Below are 9,548 nucleotides of genomic sequence, written 5' to 3' on the forward strand. Positions count from 1 at the left end.
CCAAGACCAGTGCTATCCAGAACTTTCTGCAATGATGGAAACGTTTTGTTCTTCTATGTCCAGTTTGGTAGTCACTAGCTCCTTGTGGCTATAAAGCGTATGAAAATGTGGCTTGTCTTACCAAACCCAATGTCTTTAGTCAATTTTGACACCTTTCAACACTCCTTTGGGTTTCTGAGGCTGTAAATACATTATTAAGAGGATACTGTCTCATCTTTCTCCTCAAGAGTGATTGGTGAGTTAAAACTGCTGACTTACCAATTACTGGCACAGCACTAAACCTATTCCACCACCTTAGTCCTACCAAAGGTTAGAATTTTGCTTTTTTTAAATTAGACTTATATGTGGTTTGTGGCTATTCTATTACACAACTTAGCTTTAGATACTGATGTTTTTCTAAACTTGATCCCTATTTGATCCTCTCTTCCTGTTCAGTGTTAGCCATAAGTGTTATGATCCACACAGTCAAATGCTTTTGCATAGTCAATAAAGCATAAATTGGCATTCTTCTTTACTTTTAGCCAGGATCCATCGTCAGTAGTGATATCCCTAGTGCCATGACTTCTTCTAAATTTTGCTTCAACTTCTGGCAATTCCTTATCTATATACTGTTCTAGCCATTTTTGAATTATCTCCAGGAGTATTTTGCTTGTATGTGATATTATTGATATTATGCAATAGTTTCCACATGGGAACATTGAGAAGAATGACCAACATGGAGAAGAATGGGAATCCCAGAGCACTTATGCTCATGTGAAACCTATACCTAGACCAGGATGCTGTTGTGCGAACAGAGCAAGGGAACACTTGTTGTTGTTGTTATATGCTGTCGAGTCTCCTGCGACTCATAGCCACCCTATTATGTACAACAGCCCTAAACCTTGCTCTATCCTGTGCCAGTCTTATTGTCTCTGACATACCTTCCCCCATTACCCCAGTCACTGAATCAATCCATCTCACGGAGGGTCTTTCTTGCGTTGACCCTCCACCCTCCCATGCATGACGTTCCTTTCCATGGACTGGTTTCTCCTTGCAACATTTCCAGAGTATGCTACATGAAGTTTCAGAATCCTTGCCTCCAAGGAGCAGCTCGGTTTCACCCTCTCTAGGACCAAACTGTTTGTTTTCCTAGCAATACTCTTCTCCAGCACCACAGCTCAAAGACATCAATTCTCCTTCTATCATCCCTAATCATTGTCCAGCGTTCTGAGTTCAAGGCAAAGGGAACACTGTACGCTTTAAAATTAAGAAGGGAGTATGTCAGGGTAATATTTTCCCTTTAGACCTATTAAATCTGTACGCTGAGCAAATTATTTGAGAAGCTGGACTCATTGAAGAGGAATGTGACATCAGGATCAGGGAGATTCATCAGTAACTTGTATTATGCAGATGACACAGCTTTGCGTGCTGAAAGTGAGGAAGACTTAAAGCACTTGCTGCAGAAAATCAAAGAATACAGCCTTCAGTATGGATTACATCTCAGTGTCAGGAAAACAAAGATTCTTTCTACTGGACTGATAGGCAACATCATGATAGATGAAGAGAAGATTGAAACTGTCAATAACTTCATCTTGCTTGGATCCACAGTTAACACCCTTGGTACTAATTAAGAGGTGTATTGCACTGGGCAAGCCTGCAGTTAGGGATGTCTCCAAATTATTGAGGATTAATGATGTCAGTTTGAGGACTAAAGTACATCTGATTCAGGCCATGGTCTTTCTGCTTACTTGCTATGCATCTGAGAACTGGTTAATGAATAAGGGTGACAGAAGAAGAATTAACACTTTGGAGCTGTGGTGTTGGGAAAGAGCATTGAACATCCATGGACTGTCAAGAGAACAAATAGGTATGTCTTGGAGAGGGGGCAGCCAGAGTGCTCTTTGGAGGTAAAGATAATGAAACTCTGCCTCACATACTTTGAACTTGTTGCTAAGATGGGCTATTCCTTGAGGAGGGACATGATGCTCAGAAAGGCAGAGTGTCAGTGAAGGAGAAGAAGACCCTCAACTAGGTGGATTGACACAGTGACTGTTGCAATGGGGTCTAATGTGTCTGGAAGAGTGAGAATGGCAAAGGACAGGATAGGGTTCAGATCTGTTTTTCATAGGGTCGCTATGGGTCATGCTTAACTTAGCAGCACCTAGCAACTCTTGCTATCTAAAGTATTCTACTTTCTATTTTTTTTTTTTTTTTTTTTTGTGGATTGCCTATAGAGGCCTAAAACATAGCTTTTTTCTAATTTAGGTTTATTGTCTCCTTCCTGTAAAAAGTTTTTTATTCTCTGAGGTAGTGACATCATTTTAGCGTGGAATTATTCTTGATTTCAACTTACTCCTTAAGTCCCATGTCCATTTGGTGGAGGCCCTAGGCAGTGCTAACTGGAAGTTTGGTGTTTTGCATCTATCCGGAAATGCCTCAGTAGAAAGGTCTGGTGGTGATCTGAAAGGTCACAGCAATGAAAACCTTGGTGATAACGGTGGTTTTATACAGCATTTGTCTTTTTGTGACTGAGATATTTTACTCAGCATAATGTCCTCCAGGGTCACCCATGCTGTATAATATTTTATGAGTTCTTTTTTTTTCAGTGCTGTGTAGTATTCCATTGTGTGACTATACAACCACTTCTCTGTCCATTCATTTCTTGATGGGAACTGTAGGTGCTTACATATCTTTGCTGTTTTGAACAACACAGCAATAAACATGGATGTGCATACATCTGTTTGTGTGGCATCTCTAGTTTTTTTAGGCTATATTCACAGTAGTGGAATTACTGGGTCAAATGATATTACCATTTCCAAATTTTTGAGAAAGTGCCATACTGTCTACCATAGTGGTTACACCATTTTACACTCTCACCAACAGTGAATAAGGGTTCCAATCTCTCTACAATCTCATCAGCATTTGTTGTTTGCTGTTCTGTTGAACTTTGCTATTGTTACTGGTGTTAGATGATATCTCATTGTTATTTTGATTTGCATCTCTCTTAGAGCTAGGGATTGGGAACATTTTTTTTTTTACACTTATACCATCTTTATCTCGCTATAAAAAGTTACTTAAAACTATTCTTTTGCATATAAATGAAAATATTAGAATATTTGGTCAACTGGAAATATTGCTAGGCACAGCTGTCTGCAGGTATAATACAAGAAGGCTCACGTGGTCTCAGGCCTGGTAGAGCCGCCCTGCGGGGTGGGAGGGCAGTCGTGTCACATGATTTGGGGCGGGCTGACCCCTGGGCCTCCATACATGATCAACATGGGGCCAGGGCCCCTTGTCCACGGCCGAGTGGGCAGCCCCCATGCAGGGCGTTAAGGCACAAGGTCACCGGCGTGCAGCCCAGTCCCCTCCCCGCAGGGGCTCCAGAAGGCATTGCTGTGGGCCCTGAGGGGTGGGGACTGTGGTTCCGGGCCCCCCCACCACAGGGTTAGAAAGTGGATCAGATTTAATTTTTTTAAAAACAGGTTCTTTAAAAAAAATAAAATCTCTGGTCGTAAGGCCACTTGAGCTGCATTTAAAGTGGCGTTTCTCTGGAATGATGAAGTTGTCTGGTGCCGAGCGGCAGCCCCGCGGCCAGGCGGCCCTAGATGGTGGACTTGGAGAAGGACACGCGGAGGTGGTGGTTCTCGCCCAGGTCGTGGTTGTGCAGGTCTATGAGCGCCTCGGTGGCCTCCTCCACTGAGCCCATCTGAATCAGGGCCATCTTACGGTCCTTCTGGAAGAATTTGAAGCCCTTGACTACCCCTCCATTACTAGAGAAGAGAATCTTGAGTTCATCTTCGGATACGGAAGGCGGAAGGCGGGATGTTGGAGAGGTGCAGGGTCGCGGAGGGCGGGAAGATGTTCTGGAAGTTCTTGGAGCCCGGCTTCTTAAAGCGGTGCAGGGGCGAGTTGCCGTAGTCCTTTCAGGCCCTGGTCCTCCTGGCCTTCCCGAGGCAGCTGCACATTCTGGTGCTTGGACAATGTGATACGCACGGGCTTCCCATGCAGCTTGTGCCCATTGAGGTGGCTCATGGCCAGCTGGGCCTGGCTCCCATCGGCCATCTGCACCAGGGCATTCTCCTTCTTGTTGAACAAGACCTTCACACGCTGCACGTCGCCATACACACCGAAGAGAATAAAGAGGCTTTGGGGTGTGACTCTCTCTGGGTTCAGGTTGCTGACCAGCAGGACTGAGTTTCCTGCCCCTGCCAGGCCAGGAATGGCAATGCGGCCTGCTGCCGCTGCTGCGGCTGCAGCTGAGGGAATGGCCAGGGGAGCAAGGGCACCGTGGACGTTGGGAACAGAGAGGCCTGCAGCTTGAGGAATGGCAAAGGTGGGAGGGAAACCAGCTCCTGCATACGGAGAGGCTGAGATTATACCAGGTGCACCAAAGGCGGCAGCCATGGTCTGGTCCAGGGAGGGCTGGCTGTCCCCAGAGGGCAGGTCAGGGCGCGTGTAGTCGCTGCTTTTGTCATTGTTGTACTTGACGTTGAGGCTGGTGAGCTTGGAGAAGTCGATGCGCAAAGTGCAGCAGGTGTTGTAGATGTTCTGTCCGTCCAGTGACAGCTTGGCGTGCTGGGCGCTCACAGGCTCTGCGTACTGCAGCAGTGCCTGGAACTGGTTGTTCTTGGTGAAGGTGATGATCTTCAGGACAGTTCCGAACTTGGAAAAGATCTGGTGGAGCACGTCCAGCGTCACGGGATAAAAGAGGTTTTCCACGATAATGCGGAGCACGGGGCTCTGGCCGGCCATGGCATCCACTGCAGCGGCTGAGGCGGCCAGTGCCAGATTTCCTGACTGGACTGAGTTGACAGCCTGCAGGGCAGCCTGGGCGCGCGCTTGGTTGGGGGAGCTGTCGGTCTTGAGCTCCTTGTGGTTGGAGAACTGGATGTAGATGGGCTGGCCGTGCAGCATGGCCGCCACCGAGGTGTAGTAGTTGACCATGGTGTTGGCCGCCTCCTCTGTGTTCATCTCGATGAAGGCCTGGTTCTTCCCCTTCAGCATCAGCAGGTTGGTGACCTTTCCAAAGGGCAGCCCCAGGGAGATGACCTCGCCCTCGGCGACGTCACTGGGCAGCTTGCGGATATGCACCACGCGCAACGGGGCGCCCAAGCTCCTGCTGTCCCCCTTGAACTTCTTGCTGTCATTCCCATTGGCTGCAGAGGCCGAGCTGCTCATGATAAAAGGCCCGTTGGTGACACAGGTAGAGAAGAGCTCCTTGGATCCCCGCTTGGTACCAACTGCTATGTCTGGGACAATGCCGTCCATTGCACACACAGGAGACCCGAAGGGGACGGAGTGGAGGCGCCGGAATGGGATTGGGAACATTTGAACACATGAAGAATGTGTTTGTTCACCATCTTTGTTGAAGTGTCTATTCATAGAGTGTGCCCATTTTGCGATTGGGTTGTTTACCTTTACCATGTTGAGGTGCTGGAGTATTCTATAAATTTTAGATAAGAGTCCCTTATCAGACCAAATACTTTTTCCCGTCTGTGAGGGCTGAGGGGAAATGAAGAAATGGGGATAAATAACCAACATGGCATTGTAATACAGGAAGGAAAGAGCTGCTTAAAGGAATATATGATTAGGTCTGACAGCTAGGGAGAAAAATATGCAACAATGAATGAATGGAAATCCAAGTTTTCTGTAAACTTTTGTTAAAATCACAATAAAAATTACTAAAAAGAAAAAAAGAGTGCCTATGGTGAGCAGTTCTTCTTTGACATAGGACTTTCGTATATCTACAGTACCTGGAGTAAACCTTGAGTACTTTTAAAAAAACTTTTTAAAATTTTATACTGGCTTACATACAAAGTTCATAAAATTCATATACATCCTGGGTACTTTTTATGGTATTTACCATCCTCTTCCTTTCTGCTGTCCTGTTCAGCTGTCTCCTTCCTCTCCTTCCACCTGGCTCTTGATGGTGACATCTGTACTGATTTCCTTGCCTCTTGTCTTGATCCTACTCTGCTTCAGCTACCATACTGCGGTCATAATCTTTTGGTTATGGAACCTGCTTAAAATCCTTCAGTCTTTCCCTTCAGTTTGCAGGCCAAGCTAGTTAGCATGGGATCTTAGTGGCCTTGTTTGTACTCATGTTTCTAGCTCCATCTAAAGTTGTTTTTAATCTATATCAATTCCTGCTAGCTTTCTGAATGATTATGTGTATTTTTAAGAACTTGACTTTCTTTAAAAAGATTATTTATTTTGTCTTGCTATGTGCCATCGAATCAGATCCGACTGGCACAGGAGGAGATTTCCCCTCCTCCAGAGCATCTGGTGGATTCAAACTGAGTGCTTTCTGGATTGCAGTACTGCTTCTTGCCACTAGGCCACCAGAGCTCTCTAGAACTAGACTTTTAGTCCAGCTTTCTCGCCAGTGTTTGTCTGGTCTTTCCCAGTCAGTGTTCCTCTTAAAATGCTTGAAGTAAATTGGGGACCCTAAGATTTTCCTTGTCTCTCCTGAAGCAGTATTCCTCAATTACAGGCCCTCCGCTAAGGTCTGCTATAGTGTTATCTCGTTGTTGCTATTAGCGCTACTAGACTGTTAAGTGTGGGAGTTAAGTGTAGGAAGGAATTTTTCCTTATTTGAGGCCCTAACATTAAGCAGGTCATTATATAAATTTTTTCTTTTATCCCAGTCTGCTATACATATGAGCTTGGCTTATTAGCATTCTAAAAGTGGCAGTACTTTTCTAGTAACTCTGCATTTTGTGTGCAGGTAGACTGAGGAGAATTTCCCTTCACCTAGTCAGTGTTTTTTCTCATCTTTCATACTTTGGATGTACAGCTAGGTGAGGCTGTTCCTTGGAAAGGGGCATCGTACTTGGAAAGATGGAGGGTCAGTGAAGGAGTCAAAGACTCCCAACGAGATCAGTTGACATTCTGACTCGAATAAGGTTCTCATGTCTCAGAGATGGTGAGGATGGCACAGGCAGGATAAGGGCAGGTTTCAGGATCGCTGTTCATAGGGTCGCTGTAAATTGTAGTCGACTCCACGGCATCTAACATCAAGAAACCAGTGTTTTTACCTCCTTGTTCTCTTTCAATCTATAGACTTTGGCCTACATTCACTGTAAAAGGAATTGCGTTTAATCCTTGTAGTCTTTTAAGTCAGATATTACTTTTCAGTTGCCTTCTGATGATGTGACACTTCTTTAGACAGATAACACATCTTGTTTTGGCAAGGATGATGCACCTTTAATGCCTCTTAAGCTACCTTCAATGATAGGTTTACAAGGAAAACAACCTCAGTGATGAGAGAATGAGACATAGGGGAATTAATATCCTTGCAAGATCTGCAGTGCTCAGTAATTTGCACAAGGCTATTAAGATCTTTGGATGCCTTCCCATACTGTAGCTGGTTTCCCACAACCCTTGTTGACTTGTTTTAGTAGTATGCTTGAATGATGTGATAATCAACATAAAAGTATGGTGCTTTAAAAAATCCTATATACAAATGTGCTTGGGTTATGGCTAGTGGGTCATTGCTGAAGTCTCCTTGTGGAGTTGTTGGGAGATTGCCAAGGATAGTAAGGCAGCAGTTGCTTTGAGCTCACAGCTCGAATAGAGAATTGACGTGTTTGTAATGTAAGGTACATAGAATGGTACATGCTGGAAAGGAACTGTGTCATGCGACCTAGTATTTGTCAACTCTGTGTAATCCTCTTCAAGATTTGTTTCCCTGAATTTCTCACATTCCTTTAGATGAAATGTACAAAGAAGAGTATTAATGTGAGGAACCTGTGTATTTCAGTGTATAGATACCTTTGATAAAACAGCTACTGATGTTACACTGTGTGTTGTTTTTTTTTTTTTTTAAATACTGGTTTCTTTACAAAGTTCATATACATTGTTTTTCATACCGATCTTTCCCATTTCCTTCAGCCCCTCTCTACTCCCCACATAATTGTGCGAACCTGTGACTAATTTTTGAAGCAAAGAAAGATTGACAATACGAAATGCAGACTACTTTCTACAAAGATGGCCCGAAAGTGAAGAAGGAAGCCCCTACCACTCCCAAAACTGAAGCCAAAGCAAAGGCATTAAAGGCCAAGAAGGCAGTCCTGAAGGGCATCCACATCACCCCCCCCCCCAAAAAAAAAGATCTGCACGGTCACCCACCTTCCAGCAGCCTAAGATGCTGAGACTCCGAAGGCAGCCCAAATACCCCCGGAAGAGCGCCCCCAGGAGAAACAAGCTTGACCAGTGATGCCATCATCAAGTTTCCCCTGATCACAGAGTCAGCCATGAAGAAGATAGAAGATAACAACAGACTGTATTCATTGTGGATGTCAAGGCCAACAGGCACCAAATTAAACAAGCTGTAAAGAAGCTCTATGGCATTGATGTGGCTGAGGTCAACACTTTGATTAGGCCTGATGGAGAGAAGACCTATGTTCGACTTGCTCCTAACTATGATCCTGACTAGATGCTTTGGATGTTGCCAACATTGGGATCATCTAAACTGAGTACAGCTGGTTAATTCTAAATAGAATTTTTTTTTTTTTTTGAAAAAGAAAATGCAGACTATTTTTCGTCACGAGTCTCTCGGGCTGTGGGGCAGTATAATGTCTTGTGCTCTGGTGGTGGAGTCCGTAGGGAGTTGCACTGCTTACCCAGAGGCAGAGCCTTGCCAGCACTTGGATCTACCAGCTACTCTGAAGGACAAGGATGGACGACCCCCTGTGCGATTTACAGCTTCTGAAAACTCACTGGAGGGTCAGCTATGAATTGGTTCTGACTTGACAACAGTGTGAGTTTGAGAGTTATGACCCAGTGGTTTGCTAGCTTAAATCCTTAATAGGCATATTCTGGTTGGTTAATAATTCTTGTTTCTCTTCTTTGGTTAATATTTCTGAAAGAAATATAAAATTCTCACAAATTATGCATAGTCCTGGGGCTGCACCTTAAGCTAGGATTGTATCTTCCCTCCTGCTCTTTTTAGATGTGACTTTTAAAAATATGCAGTCATCTTCCCCTCCCCCCCCCTTTTTAAAAAAGATTAAGGATTGTCACATAGTAAACAAGTTATACAAGAAAACTTAGTGGTGACTTGTTAGTTGCTGTCAAATCAATTCAGACTCATCATAATCGCAGATAAAACAGAATGAAAAATTGCCTGGATTGTGTTATCTACCAGTCATTTCCGTGTGTGAGCTCAATGTTGGAACTACTGGGTGTTCTGCCTTCTGCCTCTTTTTCTAATTTCCCTCTACCAAACACAATGTCCTTCAGAGATTGGTCCCTGGATAATATGTCCAAAGGATGTGAGAAGAAGTCTTACCATTGTTGGTTCTAGGAGTATCTAGCTATACTTATTCCAGGACAGATTTGCTTTTTTTTCCTTCTAGAAGCACATCATAAGAAACTGTCTGAAGCCGATGTATTTGGAATCATGGAGGCCAAGGAAGCTTCAGATAAATGTTGTCAGATCAAAGGGGGGGACAATGGGAGATGGATGTTGAAGGGAGTGGGTAGAAGTGGATGGGTATCTTGCCTGGTGCATGGTGGAGCAGGGAAATAAGTGGGTAAAGACACATGTGCCAAGGAGAGGGACAACA

At 44.5% G+C, this 9,548-nt stretch overlaps 1 protein-coding gene and 1 pseudogene across 1 annotated transcript in view; one reads left to right on the plus strand and one right to left on the minus strand.

The window, feature by feature from the left end:
- Positions 1 to 9,548, plus strand: part of DIAPH3 (diaphanous-related formin 3) — a 740,013-nt gene that overhangs the window by 14,373 nt on the left and 716,092 nt on the right. The gene's annotated exons all lie outside the window — the stretch shown is intronic.
- LOC102861677 lies at positions 3,581 to 5,286 on the minus strand (annotated as a pseudogene).

Source organism: Elephantulus edwardii, unplaced genomic scaffold (assembly GCF_000299155.1).
Source record: "Elephantulus edwardii isolate Elephantulus edwardi_28Jun2011 unplaced genomic scaffold, EleEdw1.0 scaffold00023, whole genome shotgun sequence".
Lineage (NCBI taxonomy): Eukaryota > Metazoa > Chordata > Mammalia > Macroscelidea > Macroscelididae > Elephantulus > Elephantulus edwardii.